The following is a 16,380-nucleotide window of genomic DNA, read 5'->3' on the forward strand; positions in this document are numbered from 1 at the left end:
GTAAATTACGGACTTTGGTTGACTGTGAGTGTTAAGACAGGTTCATCTTTGGTGTATAAAAAAATACCGTTCTGGTGAGTGACATTGATAATGAGGGAGGCCGTGCCCATGGGGGGGTGTTGGGTAGATAGGAATCTCTGTGTCTTCCTCTTAATTTCATCCTAAAACCCAAAGTGCTTTAAAAAATTAATTCTTTAAGAAAGAATGTAAAGCAAGTTATGAAGCTAAATGCAAATCTATTTCTTTCTCTCTAAATCCAGTTCCCTCTTCCTCTATAATTCATAGTTTTATGGCTGAATAGAGCTCTTTTTAAATTTGCTCTGCACCTTATAATTTACCTTAATATATGTAAAGGACTCATGCTTCAGAAAGTATATAACCTAAAATTACTTCACACATTTACGGATGCACATGCAAAGTATATACAAGCGACCTCATGTTTGTGTATGTGCACGCAGGTACGGTAAATAGGAAGCTAGGGGATGGTTTATTAAAAGAAGGCGACTGATGTTTGACTTGTCGTTCACTGACTTGCGTGTGTGTGTTTACAGCATGGCTGATTTCTGTTAGGAAAAAAATGAGTCGATGCATATTAATGATGAATTTCTCATTTGCTTACTATGAGGAAATAGTAAGGATACAGCTAACGGGAAAACAAAACCCAGATTTTAAAAAGGCTTTATTTTTCGCAGTTGGCTGCATAGAGGACCAGTGTAACCTATGAAGCTGTATCTTCTCTTTCGCCGTGGTCACTGGTCGAGTTTCAGACAGCCGTAACTGTTTCTTTGTGGTTTCATAATGCGAACCCGACAGTAACAATGGACTGTGTCACTGTGTGAACAGAGGCTTCTGCAGAACTTGAAAGATAACACACCGGCACTTCTGGAATAATGCAGATCCTGCAAAACCTCGGAGAGGGAGCGGAACAGACTCAGACCCAGACAATGCGGGTGTCTCAGGGCCGGGACATGGCGTGCCGTTCTGTCCATCCGTGTGTCATAAACGATGCCACTCTCCTAATAAGTTAATTATCGACGCCCCTGAGCCTGTTTCCTAAAGACAATACTATATTTCTTAGGGGGTAAAAAAAGGGATTTTTTTTTTCATGAAAATATCTACAGTTTGAGCCAGACATCAGAATGTGTCCTGCTTTCATTAAGGGATTCATAGTCTTTTTCGGATACCAGGAAAAGGTTTGTCTGGTTTACTGTCTGTTTAAAGGATAAAATGGACAGGCGCCTAAGTTCATGAAGATTAATATAGCACTAGTGATTTTTATTTTAAGTAGCTTAGATCACTTAAGGAAATTTGGGTCGACGGAGATGAGAACGTGTAAAATGGAAATCTGATTTTCATATATTTCCAGCGAGGACAAAAAAGCATCCTCCTCTAAGGCAGCAGAAGATGCCCACGCTGACAGACCCGAAGCTCTACATGTAAGCACATCTGGATTTGGGCAGAATGCTAAGGGTCACAAAAACGGTGCTTTGGAATTTTTTGCCTGTATTTTACTTACAATTGGCGAAGTCACCGCACGTGGCTTTTAATCATAGTCCAAGGGGAGAAACACTAAACAGTGGCGGAGGAGACGGGCCCCTTGTCTTCCTGACGCCTCCGCCCAGAGGCGGACGGAGCCCGCGGGAGCCCGGGAGCCCGTCCCCGCGATGCGGCCACCGCCTCTCTCAGGGCCGTCCACGGCTCGAAGCAGGTGTCTCAGCGTCATCAATCGTGGTGCTGACAGTCCTGCCCCCACTAGCTCTCTCGGTGAAGACGCGAGGGAGAGAGCCATCGATTCGTGATCAATCACCGTCTCGTCGGGGACGCCGGAGGCTCCCGCTCAATACCATCGATCCGCAGAAGGATGAGTTACTGGTCCGCGCCGTGTTTCCTACACACCGAAGACACGGATACATTTCACGTTTACTCGAGCCGTCCGCGCGCCTGCTCCGGTGTATTTTAGATGGCCGGCGAGCTTAAGCCACTTTTTCGACGTTGCTTTGTGATTAGTTCCAAGTACACATTGGCTGGTCCCCCTGGTCGCTCTGCACGCAGCCATTACCTGACTGCTGACCGCGGTGCCCGCGCCGTGACCCCACCCCCGCGACCCTCCGGCCACTGCTCCTTCAACCGCGCACCTCTCTCTCCCAGCCCTCCCCTCTGGCTGTCACCAGATTGTCCTCTTTATTTGCGAGTCCGTTTTCAATCAGCTCCTTGTTTTCGCTCCTTAGATTCCGCATATAAGTGAAACCGTATGGTATTTCTCCTTCTCTGACTTACTTCACTCAGCATGATAACCTCTAAGTCCATCCGGGTCATTATTAATGGTAGAATTTCTATTTTTTAATGGCCGAGTAATATTCCCTTGTACGTATGGACCATAACTTTTTTACATCCTTCTTGATTATGTCGGGTTTTTGACATCACAGGAAAGGTCTGCAGACCACCCCGCACCCTGTATCAGCCCCCGGCTGACGAAGTCTGGCTGGGGTTAGGGGTGGGGTGGGGGCGGTGGGCGGTGGGTATTGGAATGGCAGCCACAGAACACAGAATGTCCACAGGTGAGGACTGAGGGATGCTCACTAAAGGAAGGGGTCCCTACATAGAGGTTTTTACTACGTATATTTCTCAGATTTAATCGAATCTTAAGATAGTTAGTAAGCATCATCTATTTGCAGCGGGTTCAAATCTTCATATTCTGCTTAATGCACCTCTGAGTCCTCGGATGACTTCCAAATACGACCGAAGTCCGTGAATGTGTCTGTAATCACTGACCCTTTGTTCAAGGGTGATACCTTGTTTCCAGGAAATCTGAAGATGTTATTTCTGTATCGAAATCTTATCAACTAAGCAGTTGCGTTGTGATTATGCTTTGATTAATCAGAACGTCTATTTCCATCTCCCAAGTTTGCTCCCGGGCCCTGCGGCTTTCTCTGCCGCATTAGGACGCCTCCACACTGCGCACACAGCAGGTCCAATGGGCCTTTGCCCGTGCAGAGCTCGACCGACAAGTTATTCAAGGAATGCGTCATCAGGATTGCAAAGAGTGTTAAGGAAGTGAGATAAATGTTTACAAAGGGAGAAGTACAGCATGACTGAGATTAGAATAGAAGTCTTTTTTGATATATTATCCTGAAACTAACTTTTCTCTTATTATTTCCAAGTAATTAGAATGTCAACTCACGAAATTCTATCTATCCTACTATTAAGAATATAAGTAGCCATGCTTAACTTTAAAAATCATCATTGATTAGTTAGAACTTTGTAGCACCTCACAACTGGCATGTTTACAAGAATAAAAGCAGGAACGGGAACCATAAAAATGTCGCAATTAAGAAAGTGTAGGATAATAATGTAAGATTAAGACACAAAGATATCTCAGGCCTTTGTGGCGCTAGGGAAATGCAGCAGACCTCATTCTGTATAATGTCTGTACTTAGACAGGTAAATAAATATAAACATATGTGTATACATGTGCATGCATATTCTGTATTTGTCCTATTACCTAATTAGATGGGACAGATTGAAAGTATGCATCTGGACATAGTTCCACAGTGTCGCGGTCCGCACGTCTGCTTTACACGCAGAAGGTCCTGGGTTCGCGCCCCAGTGGAGCCACGGTCCGTGGGCTACGGACACGCAGCCCTGAACACGCCCGATCCCGTCTGATCTCAGAAGCTCAGCAGGGCCGGGCCTGGTTAGTACTTGGATGGGAGACCACCTAGGAAGACCAAGTGCTGTAGGCATAAATAATAATAATAAATAATAATAAATAAAAGAAATATGCATCTATCTTTGAAAGTTAAGAATAATGTAAAATGCGTACCATAAAGATCTTAACGGATACCGTGTGGTCCTACCACGTGATATCTTGGTGATGCAGCTAGAAATTAAACCCGGATTGGAACGCCGACATTCTCATGATTTCAGCTGTTATCATCGCAAACACATTTGTCCACCCAGGAGCAATTCCCTGATTCCGCTCTTGCCCAATTAATCTCTTCTATGCTCAGGTCCGGGGGTCGCTACGCTCGCGGAGCTGGGGGCTGTGCCCAGCCCTGAGGGCCGGATGTTGGCAAGTGTGGCTGGTCATCATACGCCAACCACGGCAGCTCCATTCCTTTTGCTAATCGTGGTCGTGGCATAGATCTGCGATGCTAAGTCTTATCTAAAGTGGGTTTTTCCGCCTGTTCTGAAGAAAGAAAGAAAAGCAACTTTCCTTTTCTGTTTACGTACTTTGTCCCGAGGCGACAAGGAAATCAGAGTTGCCGTAGCCACTTGGGCGCTCTCACGAGGGGAAGGAGGCACCCGAAGGTTGCAGGGCGGAGGAGCGGAAAGAGCCTGAGGGCATGATCGTTTTGCTTCTCCACAGAATTAACCATCTCTGACAAAGATTCCCTCTGAATTTATCATTCCCAATTAAATATAATCAAATCGACTTTATGGCGTAAGCCACTTCTACTCAAGAGTTGAGCAACCTGCTGGTGCTGATGGTGATTAACGAGGCCACTGTGTTTAAGGAATTTCTGTAGGGCGGATCCAGTGTTATGAGCCTTACGTGGATGACCGAATTTAATCTCTTTAGTCAAGATTTTCATTGGATTTTATCTATGAGAAACTGAGACTTATAGAAATAAAATAAACTACCCAAGCTCACGCATCGAGTAAATGCCAGAGTTTTTAAATGTAAATAAAGCTACTTGGATTCCAAAGGCAATTCTTCTCTGGGTCTGACCCAAACACTTGTTTTGTTTGCCCAAGTATTTGTGTATGTGACATGTAACAATCGGATTAAGATGTTATCTGATTCTTTTTCTTACGTTTCAAATGCAAAATGTGAAATGTATTGTATTTTCAGAACCAAATTTGGCTTACTGCTATCTAAATTCCCACGTATATAATCCTGGGTTTATTTACAAATGTAGAAAAATCGTCTCAGACGTTTGACACTTATTTTTCAAAAATATTTCTGCTCCCCCATGTTCGTAGCCATCTTCTATTACTTTATTATTGCAAGCAGCCGCTGCTCGGGCGTGAAGACGAAACGCGGCATTTTTGCAGGTTCCTCTACTTTCTCTCTCTTCTCACTTCGATCAGTGCCCACATCACTTCTGGAGTTATCTTCCTGAAGCACTTTCAATTCATCTCATATCTATCTTCCTCTAGTTAGAAATAGCTAAATGAGAAAGATAAATAAAAAATTTGCAGAAACGAAAAGAGAGAAGAAAGGCCAAGATTTATAGTAAAATCAAGTCTACTCATAATTTAATTCAATGATTATGAGTAGATGCCCTGAGTGAATTATGCCTTTCATTGTATTGAAATATTATACCATGTTGAATGTGATTCTTGTGTTGAAAAATTGGTATCATTCACACAATGTGACATTCTAGCTTTTTTATTACATACACATGTTGAAAAATCATGTGTTTTTTTAATGCTCGAGAAAATCTCTGGCCATGTTGGATGTAACAGACGATATGTTGTCCTCCACTGATGCATCTTAACAGAAAACGTAGAAAAAGGATTCTGTCCACACATAACATAGTGTTATGCTTATCGCTGACTTCTGAAGTGAACACCGGGCAAGAGGCAAAGCCATGTGTGTTCGTGTATATAGCAACCTTGAAAACATTCTTCCCACATTTCTTCCAAATATTCCAAAGATCTAAAATATTGCACCTGTATGATATTTACTTTCAGGTAATTTCCAGACCATTGTACTATAACTACATCTAGATATTTTCGGATCACCTCGATTTCTTTCTTCCCATAAATGTTATTTTGCAAAATAAAGGTCTAAAGGTTTTGTTTCCGGAATCGAGATTCTAAGTATCTGACAGAGGGAGGAGACAGAGCATGAATGCTCATTATTAGATAATATCATGATTAAATTTCAGAAATTCAAGTTCCTTGAAATTCATTTAAATATCAATTCTGTTGGCAAAGTTCGTTTTGGTCTTGTTCCACTTAACCAAATCACCTCCTCTCTCTTTTAGTACGGCCTTATTTTACCAAGAGCTAAACAACAATTTTTTGGAAAACTGATCATTTTCTTACACCCCTACAGTTTCTCAAATTAAGTGTGTAGTTGGAAAGACATGTCGGCCATTTCGATATTCGATATTGAACATAAAATACACATGACTCCTTTTCGATGTTACCACACTCTCTGATAACCTAATCCAGCCTGTTCCCTTTTGTTTGATTTCTCAGAGTCCAGAAAATGCTCTCGAACTAAAATCTACCCACACGAATGCTTCCACAAATAGAAACGCGTTCTGTGAATAAAATATAGTGATTTCACACTTATTTAGTTCTCATATAAGAGTAACGGTTTGTAAAACCAGGTTAATCTCTTTTGTAACTCCAGGTACTGGATGAGCTGTAATACTCATTGAGGACAATAATAACATAATTTTTCTCACTTTTACTTGGAAATGATATTTTATTACTACTACATATTTATGAAAGGATTAGGTCATTAAAGGTTTTCAATTTCCCATTCAAAGTTTCTTAAAACTCATGTCAAATTCATGACAAATCTTCCCAACAAACAGTTAAAAATATCCATTTGTGGCTTTCTGAAACTATTCCTGTTATGTGAACATGTCAGTGATCTCAGTGAAGTGAATTAACCAGTTTTTCAAAACAGAAATGGGTAAAAAAAAGTAATTTAGTATACGAAATTGAACATATTTGAACTTCATTCAAGATTATGTAAATATTAAAATGCTTTCTAAAAATATTGTTGATCAGTACAGCAGTAGCTGGGAAGATGTGAGCGGCTGTATTTTGTACTCACCCTAATCTAACACGTACCAAGCGAAAAGATGTTTCCTTTCAAAACACATCTAACATTATTGTCTATCTCTATTGCTATTCTAGACTATTAATAGGAATACAACATTATTTGGATAAACATTTTAATTCTTACACCAGACCCTATCCTAGAAGCCGTGGAGGTATTAAAAGGCACAAAAGACCTACTTTCATAAGCTCCGTGATACTCACATTAAAAAAAGTATTAACCTTGCAAAGTGTCTGATAACCGGATGCCATTTATGCTGTGATTCAACTGTAATGTTGGTGAGACGCTCAAGTGTGTCCCATGGAATCTTGATGTGAATATTTGTAAGGTCCACCTTGCATTATGGACATAATGATTTTAAGGATATCATGGTCTCAGTGGGCTTGTTTTAGCAGGTTTACTCTCTATCCTTTGCACCTTTAAGCATCCCACTTAAACCAAAAGCAGATCCCAATTATAGTTGTGACTTTGAACAGCCAAAAAGGTATATTGCTTTCTTGTGTGCCAGACACAGGCTAGACTCAAAGACCAAAAAAAAGAAAAAGCACGCTTTCTGTCCTTGAAGGAGATCACAGATGATTGAAGCGCTTGGAACAGTTTTGTTTTGTTTTGTTTTTTTCTACCATGTGTCACTCAGGGTCCTAGCTGACGTACACTGAAAATGGTTATTTTTTAGGTAAGTTAATATTAGCTATTTCTGCATGTGGAGGGGATCTCAAGAAGTAATGCAGGAGGTCGATAAGCTGCTGAGCTTCGAGCCGGGGTGAGGAGGGGAAGTGGGGGCCCCACTTCTGGACCCCATGATCAGAGATGGCCATGAAGGGCGGGCCGTCTGGAGGGAGTTTGCCCATCACTAGGGGACCAAGCGGGCAACAGAGATCCTGCCAGCCCGCGGTAGTGGGAGGAAAAGGCGTCCAGACCTCACCGCCTCATCCTCTCAATGTGCTAGGTGGAGCCCATCGAAGACCAGAGGGCACAGAAGTCCACTAACGCCATCCTCACAGACTGGCCTTTCATGCGCGAGGCAGGAAAGGGAAGGTGGGCGGTGGGTGTGCGGGCTAAACCCAGAGACCCAGCGCTCATGGGTGACTGGTGACCTTGACGTGCTCCTGTCGGTACCGAGCTCTGCGCGATCCACCTCAAAGTCAAGGGTAGCTTTATGGGTCTCTGGGGCGCTCCCCGGTTTCCGTTGACTTCTCCTTAATAGGAGAAGTTCAGTACTCCGCTTCTTACGAAACCAGATTTCTCTGTGTAGAATGGGACGAGCACTTAACCCAAAGGCCAAACTACTTGTCCAAACTAAAATAATTCAATTCCACTTCTCTTATTTTTAAAATTAAGGTGAAAATGATATCTGGGCTTTGTTATTTTAAGGTTAAAATCAAATGAGGTAAAACATGTTATATATCCATTGCATCATTTACTCCATTCAATTCTGCCATCATAGCAAAAAAAGAAATATGGTCTAACTTCGATAAATGATAGCGCCGTTAAGAATTAAGTAAATTAAGCCATCAGTGAGGGTACCAAAGATAGATGGCCTTTGGGTTAAACGCTCATCCCGTTCTACGCAGAGAAAATATACGCATCGCTCAAACTCATTTTGTCTGTTTGATATATTGCTGTATTTCACTGTCAAGTTCATTTACAAATAGTGTGTCTTACCCACAAGTTACTAGATTTGTAGCTAGATATCACCGGAACCAAGAGATGAGTGACATTTCGATGAATGAGGAAACTTTGACTGTGGGTAAAAGCCTTGTTCTGGATAAATAGCTTCAAGACCTTAGTTAAAGAGCTTGTAATCATGACTTGTCATACATTTAAGTTCAGAAGGACAAAATGGACCATCGTGTTATAAAACAATATTATTAAATAAAGTATTTTTTCCGGATTCAATGAAGTCGGTGCCCTAGAATTTTGTTTATAAGGTGGCTGCAGTGACTTGAGGCAAGTTAGCTTCATGAAATATAGATGTTAGAGAACCACCACACACACGATAATGATATTAGGGTCGAGGGACGTTAATAACTCTTTAAATTGGTAGCAAAATCAGTACAGAATCAAAAGAGAGTTCACAGGTTTGCAAGTGGAAAATCTCAATTCACTTTCATTTTCACGGGGGCTCATAAAATATAAAAATTATCATCTGCCATTTAAACATTTCCAGAAATAAATATGTAGGATTTCATTTCACTTTGTTCTGCAATGCATCGGGTAGTTTAATATTTCAGTTATTTCTGATGTTACATACCAACTAATACCTTGCAAAACTCGTCTGGAATATTATATTTTTCCTTATGCTTTTCATTTTGTTTTATTATTCATTTTCATTCCCCAAAACATTTGACATCTCTCGTGCTGCGACCATAATTTAAAAAGAACCCATTCGTGACAATAATAAATTCTTGTATTTGAACAGGATTTTATAACTTTAAAAGCATTTCCATTTCAAATAAATGTTTTATCCTAATATCTTTATAATGAAATATTTTATGTTCTAATTTTTCTTCCTCCGCAAGTTATTCTAATAATCTCAGCGGTCTCCAGCGTTATTGCTGTCAATTCAATTCTTTCATTATTCTCTTTTATAAAATGTATTTTCTTCTCCGGAAAGGTTTACTGGTCTTTTAAAAATACACGTAGATTCTCCAATATGTTTACCATTGTGTTGCTTTTTTTCCTTATCCTTTGATTACATGTTAGAAACTGTCTTTGAGATTAGAGGCAGCCGATTGTCTTTCCTCATAACTTTTTTATCCACCACGAGTGTCCCGTTCCTGCTGTTCAGAGACATCGGGGCCTCTCCACACACTTCTCTTGTAGAGATGATGAATCTCCAACATGAGATTTCTGTTATTTACTTTTAAAACATTTTTAGCTCGGTTCTAGTTTCCTCCAATCACTTCAGAAGGAGCTCAATGGGCTCCTTCTCTGGTCAATCAAGTCTTTACGTGTAGCTTTCAGCGGCGCTTCTTTGGGAACTTCTATTGTTTCCATTAGGCCTTGAACATTTAGTTTCTGCACTGTGATTGCCATCGTGTATTTTTCTCATCGTTTGGCTATTCAGTTGTGTGAAACCTCTCCTTCAGCAGAGCTCTCACTCCATCCTTGGCTTCAACATAAGCAAAAAATGCCGTTCTAAACATCTTCACATTTTCCCCCCCATTTTCTATTGTGGAACGATTGTTTCTAAAATCCTCATTGGCATTGTCGGAGAGGTTTGGTGGGCGGGAGACCAAGCAATGTACGATACAATCGGAACTGCTCGATTGCGGGTTAAATGGCTAATACTGACACGTGTTATGCGTTATTATCTTTTCATCTTCTACTTCTTTTTGCTAACATCTCCTCCCTTCAAACTATCTTCTAAGCCATCCCTAACTTTATAATAATGACCTTTCCATCCACGCTTTAAATTTTCATGACCGTAGAATTGAGTTGGGATTTACTCCACCTTGTGTGGCGCACGTATTACGTACATTAAATATTCTCTCCAATGTTTCTGCTCTTTGCAGATCATGCCGCCACTAACTCTGAAATTGCTAACAGGTTCTGCATCGCTCCTCCATGGTCGGCTTCAAAGTCTGCTTCTCTTGCACGGCTTGCCCGTGCGTCTAGCATGTGTAGATGAAAAGCCTCGTAAGATGATCTAGGAAGGGACCGTCCTCAGTTCCATCCGTCTTGACTCCTCTGAACCGTCGAACGAGAGAAGACAACTCACACCGAGCCATCTGGTCAGGATCGACTCATTACCGCATGACCTGTCACCAGCAGTGTGGCTTATTTAATCAAAATCTGTCTTTATTCCAGGATTTTTTGGAATCAGCCTGCCGTGTTTCTTCAGGTCACCAATCAGGGCTAAGTTTACATGGTCAGATACATTTTCACGTGTGGTTTTTCCCAGATTTGACGGTCGTCTAGTTTGCCGATACTAAAGGTTCCGGTGCCCCTTGTTCTCTGTGTATAGTTTGCCGGTCAATAATATTTGCACGTCACGTTTTATTATGACACTTATTTCCCTTCTCTCCCTTCCATAAAAAGAAGTAGGACTTGCGATTTCTCAGTCCTTGCAAGCACTTTGTGAAATTAAGCAGCGAGAGAACATATTCTAATGCTTTCTTGTGATATTTCTGTCTCTCCTTACGTTAAATATTTATAGGTTTTCTCTCTACTTTTCATCAGCTTTACCGGCTTCCTCTTCTCACTTTTTCTTCACGAGCAAAGGCATGACTTACCTGTGACTCGGTTTTTCTAAAATCCTCATCAGCATGGCCAGGTCGATCTGAGGCAAAGGACATTATTGGGAAAATTAATTAGGATTTCTGAAATATAAAATCATATTGCATTACGATTTTATTTTTGCCACCGGTTTTGTTTCCTAGAATATGCAAATTATAAATTCATTCAGCAAATAGCCCATCTAGTACCCACTGTGCCGGAGGCAATGGACCAGGATATTGTGCGTCTCAGGAAGAGGTTGAAGTCTCTTGGAGGTACACGGTTCTAATGTATTTCTATCATACAGTATATTTAGGAAACATGTTAAGTGAATTCACAATTGTTTTAAAGAACTAGCTCTATAATCAACAAAACTAAAGTAATAAAATTTAAAACTGTTTTCTCAGCTACAGTGCATAATAAAATGTTCTCACGCCTCACTTCACACGCGATTCTATTAAAGTTCGTTCGCTCACATGGACTTTCTAATTAGATTGTGAGCTCTAGGAGGTCGGGAGCAGCCGATGCCCTCGTGACTTTATACCCAATTTCTAGGCTACGTAGTAGGTGTTCACAATTTTTTTAATTGGACGAATGGCCTTTTAACCTTGATCTTTAACTTTCAAAGCTTTGTGACTTTTGGTGATTTCTTCACGTCATATTTTTCTCGCTCTCCTGCTATATTATCGACCCGAACACACGCCACATGTGAGGTTTCCAAATGGGGTCCATTTTGGCCGATTTACCTGTTTCTTTGGAGGACAATTTCAAAGCACGGAGTAATTTAATGGAAAAGTTCAAAATGTTTTGAATGGCACCCTCCCGAGGTGCTTCACGCAGATCTTTAAACAACCGTCTATAAAATGGTCATAAACACGTGTTCTTGATAAACCAGCAGGGAGCGTGCGTATATATTTTTGAATTATAATGCAATAAAAACAGAATGGAAGGACTTAATAATATTCTTCAGAATGTTTCATGGGCACGTTGCCATAATGCTTAAGCAAGTGGCTTTTTATACCCTTTTCCACTGAGTCAATATTAGTAATTTTCGTAAAAGCATCTTACACAGGCAAGAGAGTCGTGAAAGCGCCTTCGCCATGAGGCGAACGAGCTTACAGGGAGTAGCGAGTCTCCGCGTCAAACACAGCGGAACATTTCCCCACCGGTGATCCCTGACCCGGCGTCCCAGGGGGCCTCACCGTTCCCCGTGTTCACTGAGTCGGGATCAGGTCAGTTAACAGGTACCTTAAAAAGATGCTGCGGGAAGGTTTTGTCTGCGAGGGAGACGGAGCAGGTGATGCCCGTCATCTTCTGAACCCCTCCTGAGGACAGACCAAAGCCGCCTTCCTCTCCTGATGCTTCGCTGGTAGCAGACGCGCTTCTGGAGAGCCGGGCACTGTCTCTCTGCCTGTAGAGCGCGCCATTCTCTGTGATGGGCCCGGGCACCTGTCGCAGACAGACGGGCCGCCCTAGTGACATGTGGCGGGGAGCGGCAAAGCGGAATGGGTATCCCCCAGTTCCCAGGGTCAGTTTAGTTGACGGTCCTCTTTTAAATATGCTGCTGAATTCCGTGGACTGCATTTCAGAGAATTTTCACGTTTCTGAGAACAGTGTAAGGGTTCCTAATGCTCTGAGGTACCTCCGAATTTCTCGATTTCTGGTTTGCACATCGTCTTCAGGTTCTCCTTAGTATTTGCTTAGGTCATAATCATTAACTAACTCACATCTCGTAGTTTGTTTTCATGAGCCACTGCCTCTTGCTTCGGGTTTGCAAACTCACTTTTCCTTTTGGCTTACAGATAACACGGATGTTCGTCATCCCGACGTTACAGTCTCTGGCATTTTGGGGACCTCACTTGTCCATTTGTGACATTGCTTCTTTTTATGGTTAAAATCCTAGCATCGCGCTTTCCATAGAAAACTTCTAAATGGTTTGGCAAATATTATTGACAAATGTCCCTGCTAAATATGTTTATGTGCATACATCGATACATAATACATACTTATAATATGTTTTATATTATATAATATACATAATATATAGATACGATGTGTGTGTGTTATGCATCTACAAGTAAAGAAACACTAAAATTACTAGCAAACACCAAAATCTGATTCTCCCTTATACGTTTCAGAGGGAGTATGTCTCTGTGTAAACCTCAATTTTGGACCCCTAGCCTCCAGAATAACTTGCTGTTGTTTAAAACTGCCTGGTCTGCAGTGCTTTTTTATGGCAGAAATTAACACGTATACTGACTATATTGACAGGCAAAAGCAGGGGGAGGACAGGTAATGGAGAGGTGAGTGTAAACTTCGGAAAGGCGCGCCTTGGATACGGGAAAAGGTCTGTATAAACGCGTTCGGGCTTTCCTATTGCTAGGGATGAGAGAGACTCTGTTTTGGAAAGAAACTTACAGTTTCTGGAATTCCTTGCTGGAACATTCCAGGTGTCTAATTCGCCCCCACATATGTACGCACACAACTGAAACTAGAGATGCTAAGCACGGAAATGACATGGCGTCTCCTTAGTACCTACATGCAGGGGAAGACTCAATACCATTGTCTCTTTTCTCTCAAAATGATTCAACACACACGCACTCGAAGATCGGCGAGCTTCTTCATAGAGATTGACACATTAATCTTAAAAGTTATCTTAAAATGCAAATATCCTAGAATAGCCAAAAGAGTTTTTAAACAAAGCGGTGTGTCTCAAAGTAGTTGATTTAGAGCTAGAGTAATCACAGTATTGTGTATTAGAGTAAGGAAAAAATATATCAATGGAGCAGAATATGGAATATGAAAATAGCTTCAAGCACTCACACGATTTTTATGAAAGTCGCTAAGATAATTCAACAGCAAAAGGAGCATCTTTTCCAAAAGTAAGTCTGGAAAACCAGGATGTCTGTATAGAAATGAAAATCAATCCCACACTCTAACTATTTCAGAGGTAAGAAATAATTCGCAGTAAACCATGAACCTAAATATAGCTAACATTACAGAGCTTCTGCAAGATAACAATATAACGTGTTTGTGACCTTGAGGTAGATTGCTTCGCCTCGCAAAATCACTGACAATTAAAGAAAAAAAAAGAAAACTGGAAAGCATTGACATTATAATATCTGCTGATGTCACTTGGGCAAATGAATCGTCTGGCGGATAAACGAGATAAAATGCTGGCACCGCATGTTCGATTAAGGAAGGATTCAGATCCTGAATACGTAAAGAAGTTCTCACATCAGCAATAGTCAGACAAACGAAAGCAAACTAGGTTACATCTTCATCAGGCTGTGCCTGGCCGGCCCCTCCGCCGGTGACCGGAGAGCTCAGGCTACTGCCGTGGGCTTCCTGCGTACGGGCCGCGTGTGTATGTTCAAGTGTTTTGCTATGTTGAAATTGTTTTTTCTTATTAAACTTATCTTCCAGAGTGTTAGAAAACTTCACACACTAGTGAAAGTTGATGCAGAAATGACCAACGAGCACATAAAAGTGTGTTCAATAATCGTAGTCACCAGTAACATGAAAAATAAAAGTAGAGTGAGATACCGGTTCATAAACCTTAGATGGTTAAAGTAACAATAATAAAAAAAATCTGACATTACCAGATATTGGCAAAGATTTGAAGCCACTTGAAAATTTATATGCTGACGGGAATATAAAATAAACCATCTTGAAGAATTTTTTGGTCGAATCTATGTTATTAATCTTTCTTAAAAAGTTCTTAGCAAGCTTAACGTATATACACGGCCAATGATTCAGTAATTTTATTTTAAATATTTTCCGAAGAGACATGAAATATGTGCCCACAAGAATCCTTATAGTAGCCTTATTAATAAGTCCAAAGGGAGGGGGGCAAAGCCATCAACAAGATATTGGAGAAATATCTATTTTCATATATTGTTATAAGATATTGAACTACTGATATATGGCAACAACATGGATTAATCTCAGTTACGTCGATGAAAGAAGTCACACGGGTAATAATGAGCTTCGTCCAATTCCATTTATGAAATTCTAGGAACAACAACAAATTAATTCATGCGGCAAATTCAGAAAGTGGTTACTTTCTGGGTTAAAGGTGAGCGAGGACTGACTGGGGCGGGGTCCAAGGGCCATTTCTAGGTGACGGAAATGACATGTATCTCTTACCGAGTGGTGCTTACATGGATTTAGAGTATCCTCAGAGCTCATCAGGCAGAACGCCTCAGATCCGGGCATTTTACTGTGTAAATCAAAGAGAGTAAACATCGTCTGTGTTTTTATTCTAATGCGATACTGAAGCCCACAGCATGGTTTAACAGCTCTAGGAAGCGAGGTGAAGATGATAATTTCTCTGGATCCTTAGCTGCGAAGGGGTGACTTTATTAAAACAGACACAGTGCAATCAATGTCGGCGCTGTGCACATGCCCAGGTGGATGCCACCCACGTCCAGGGACTGGAATGTCACACCGTGCCCTGGAAACTGTGCCCGTCAATTTTTCATTCATAAGGCAGAGCTAGAGCCCAAGTACCACTTTACCTAGGTAATCTGTGCCTTCCAACTCGCTATGCAGGATTCTATTAATTTTTCAAGTATGCCCAGAATAAATAGCCAAAGTAGACTTGCTGCACCAAAAAGAAAAAAAAAAAAAATCTAGGTGTGCAGAAAGGTTGCTGCCTTCATTCAGCATTTCAATTAAAACAGAAAGAAAACAAGAGCTTAGCTTAATGCTGGAGGAGTCCACAGAGACATCAAGGAATTTATGCAGTCTTTCTGGTCCGTTATTTGCCAGGCAGGCAAGAGCCTCAGTGCAGCCAAAAACAGCTCCCAAATGTGACCGGGGAGGCACGTTATATCTTAAATACAATCGCGCCTGCTGTTGGAAAGCCTCCCAAATGGGACCAGCGGGGGACATTAGATCTTAAATAACAACCATGCCTCTCCATTTAGAGAATAAATCAGTGTTTAAAAGAAACCTGCCCATGCAAATACACTGCGATTTAAATTAAGTGAAATTAAGTGTCGTGTGATTGGGTGGACCTTTTTTTTTTTCCCCCCAGTTTATACAAAAGAGCAATTGCTGATGTAACTGGGCTAAACGGGCTTTCTTGAGACATCATGCATGCAAGAGGTGTTCTGGACAGTAGCTGCCCTAAGGGTTTGTAATTCGACCGTACCTATGCAGGTTGGCTAGGTTGAATAAAAGACTCATTTGCATATAATTATTGATTGTTTGTTGCTCAGTCTAACCCAGAGGCTAAGGATTTCCAGCACTTCACTGCTTAAATCTATGCATTTGTACTGTGCAGGTAATGTTCTTAACAATACCTTCAATTTATAGGGACCATTTCTTCTGAGAAGCTCAAACGT

At 41.2% G+C, this 16,380-nt stretch overlaps 1 pseudogene; it reads left to right on the top strand.

The window, feature by feature from the left end:
* Window positions 1-3,624: 3,624 nt before the first annotated feature.
* On the top strand, window positions 3,625-3,743 carry LOC118612211 (annotated as a pseudogene).
* The last annotated feature ends 12,637 nt before the right edge of the window (window positions 3,744-16,380 follow it).

Source organism: Rousettus aegyptiacus, unplaced genomic scaffold, assembly GCF_014176215.1.
Source record: "Rousettus aegyptiacus isolate mRouAeg1 unplaced genomic scaffold, mRouAeg1.p scaffold_m13_p_15, whole genome shotgun sequence".
NCBI classification, from domain to species: Eukaryota; Metazoa; Chordata; class Mammalia; order Chiroptera; family Pteropodidae; genus Rousettus; species Rousettus aegyptiacus.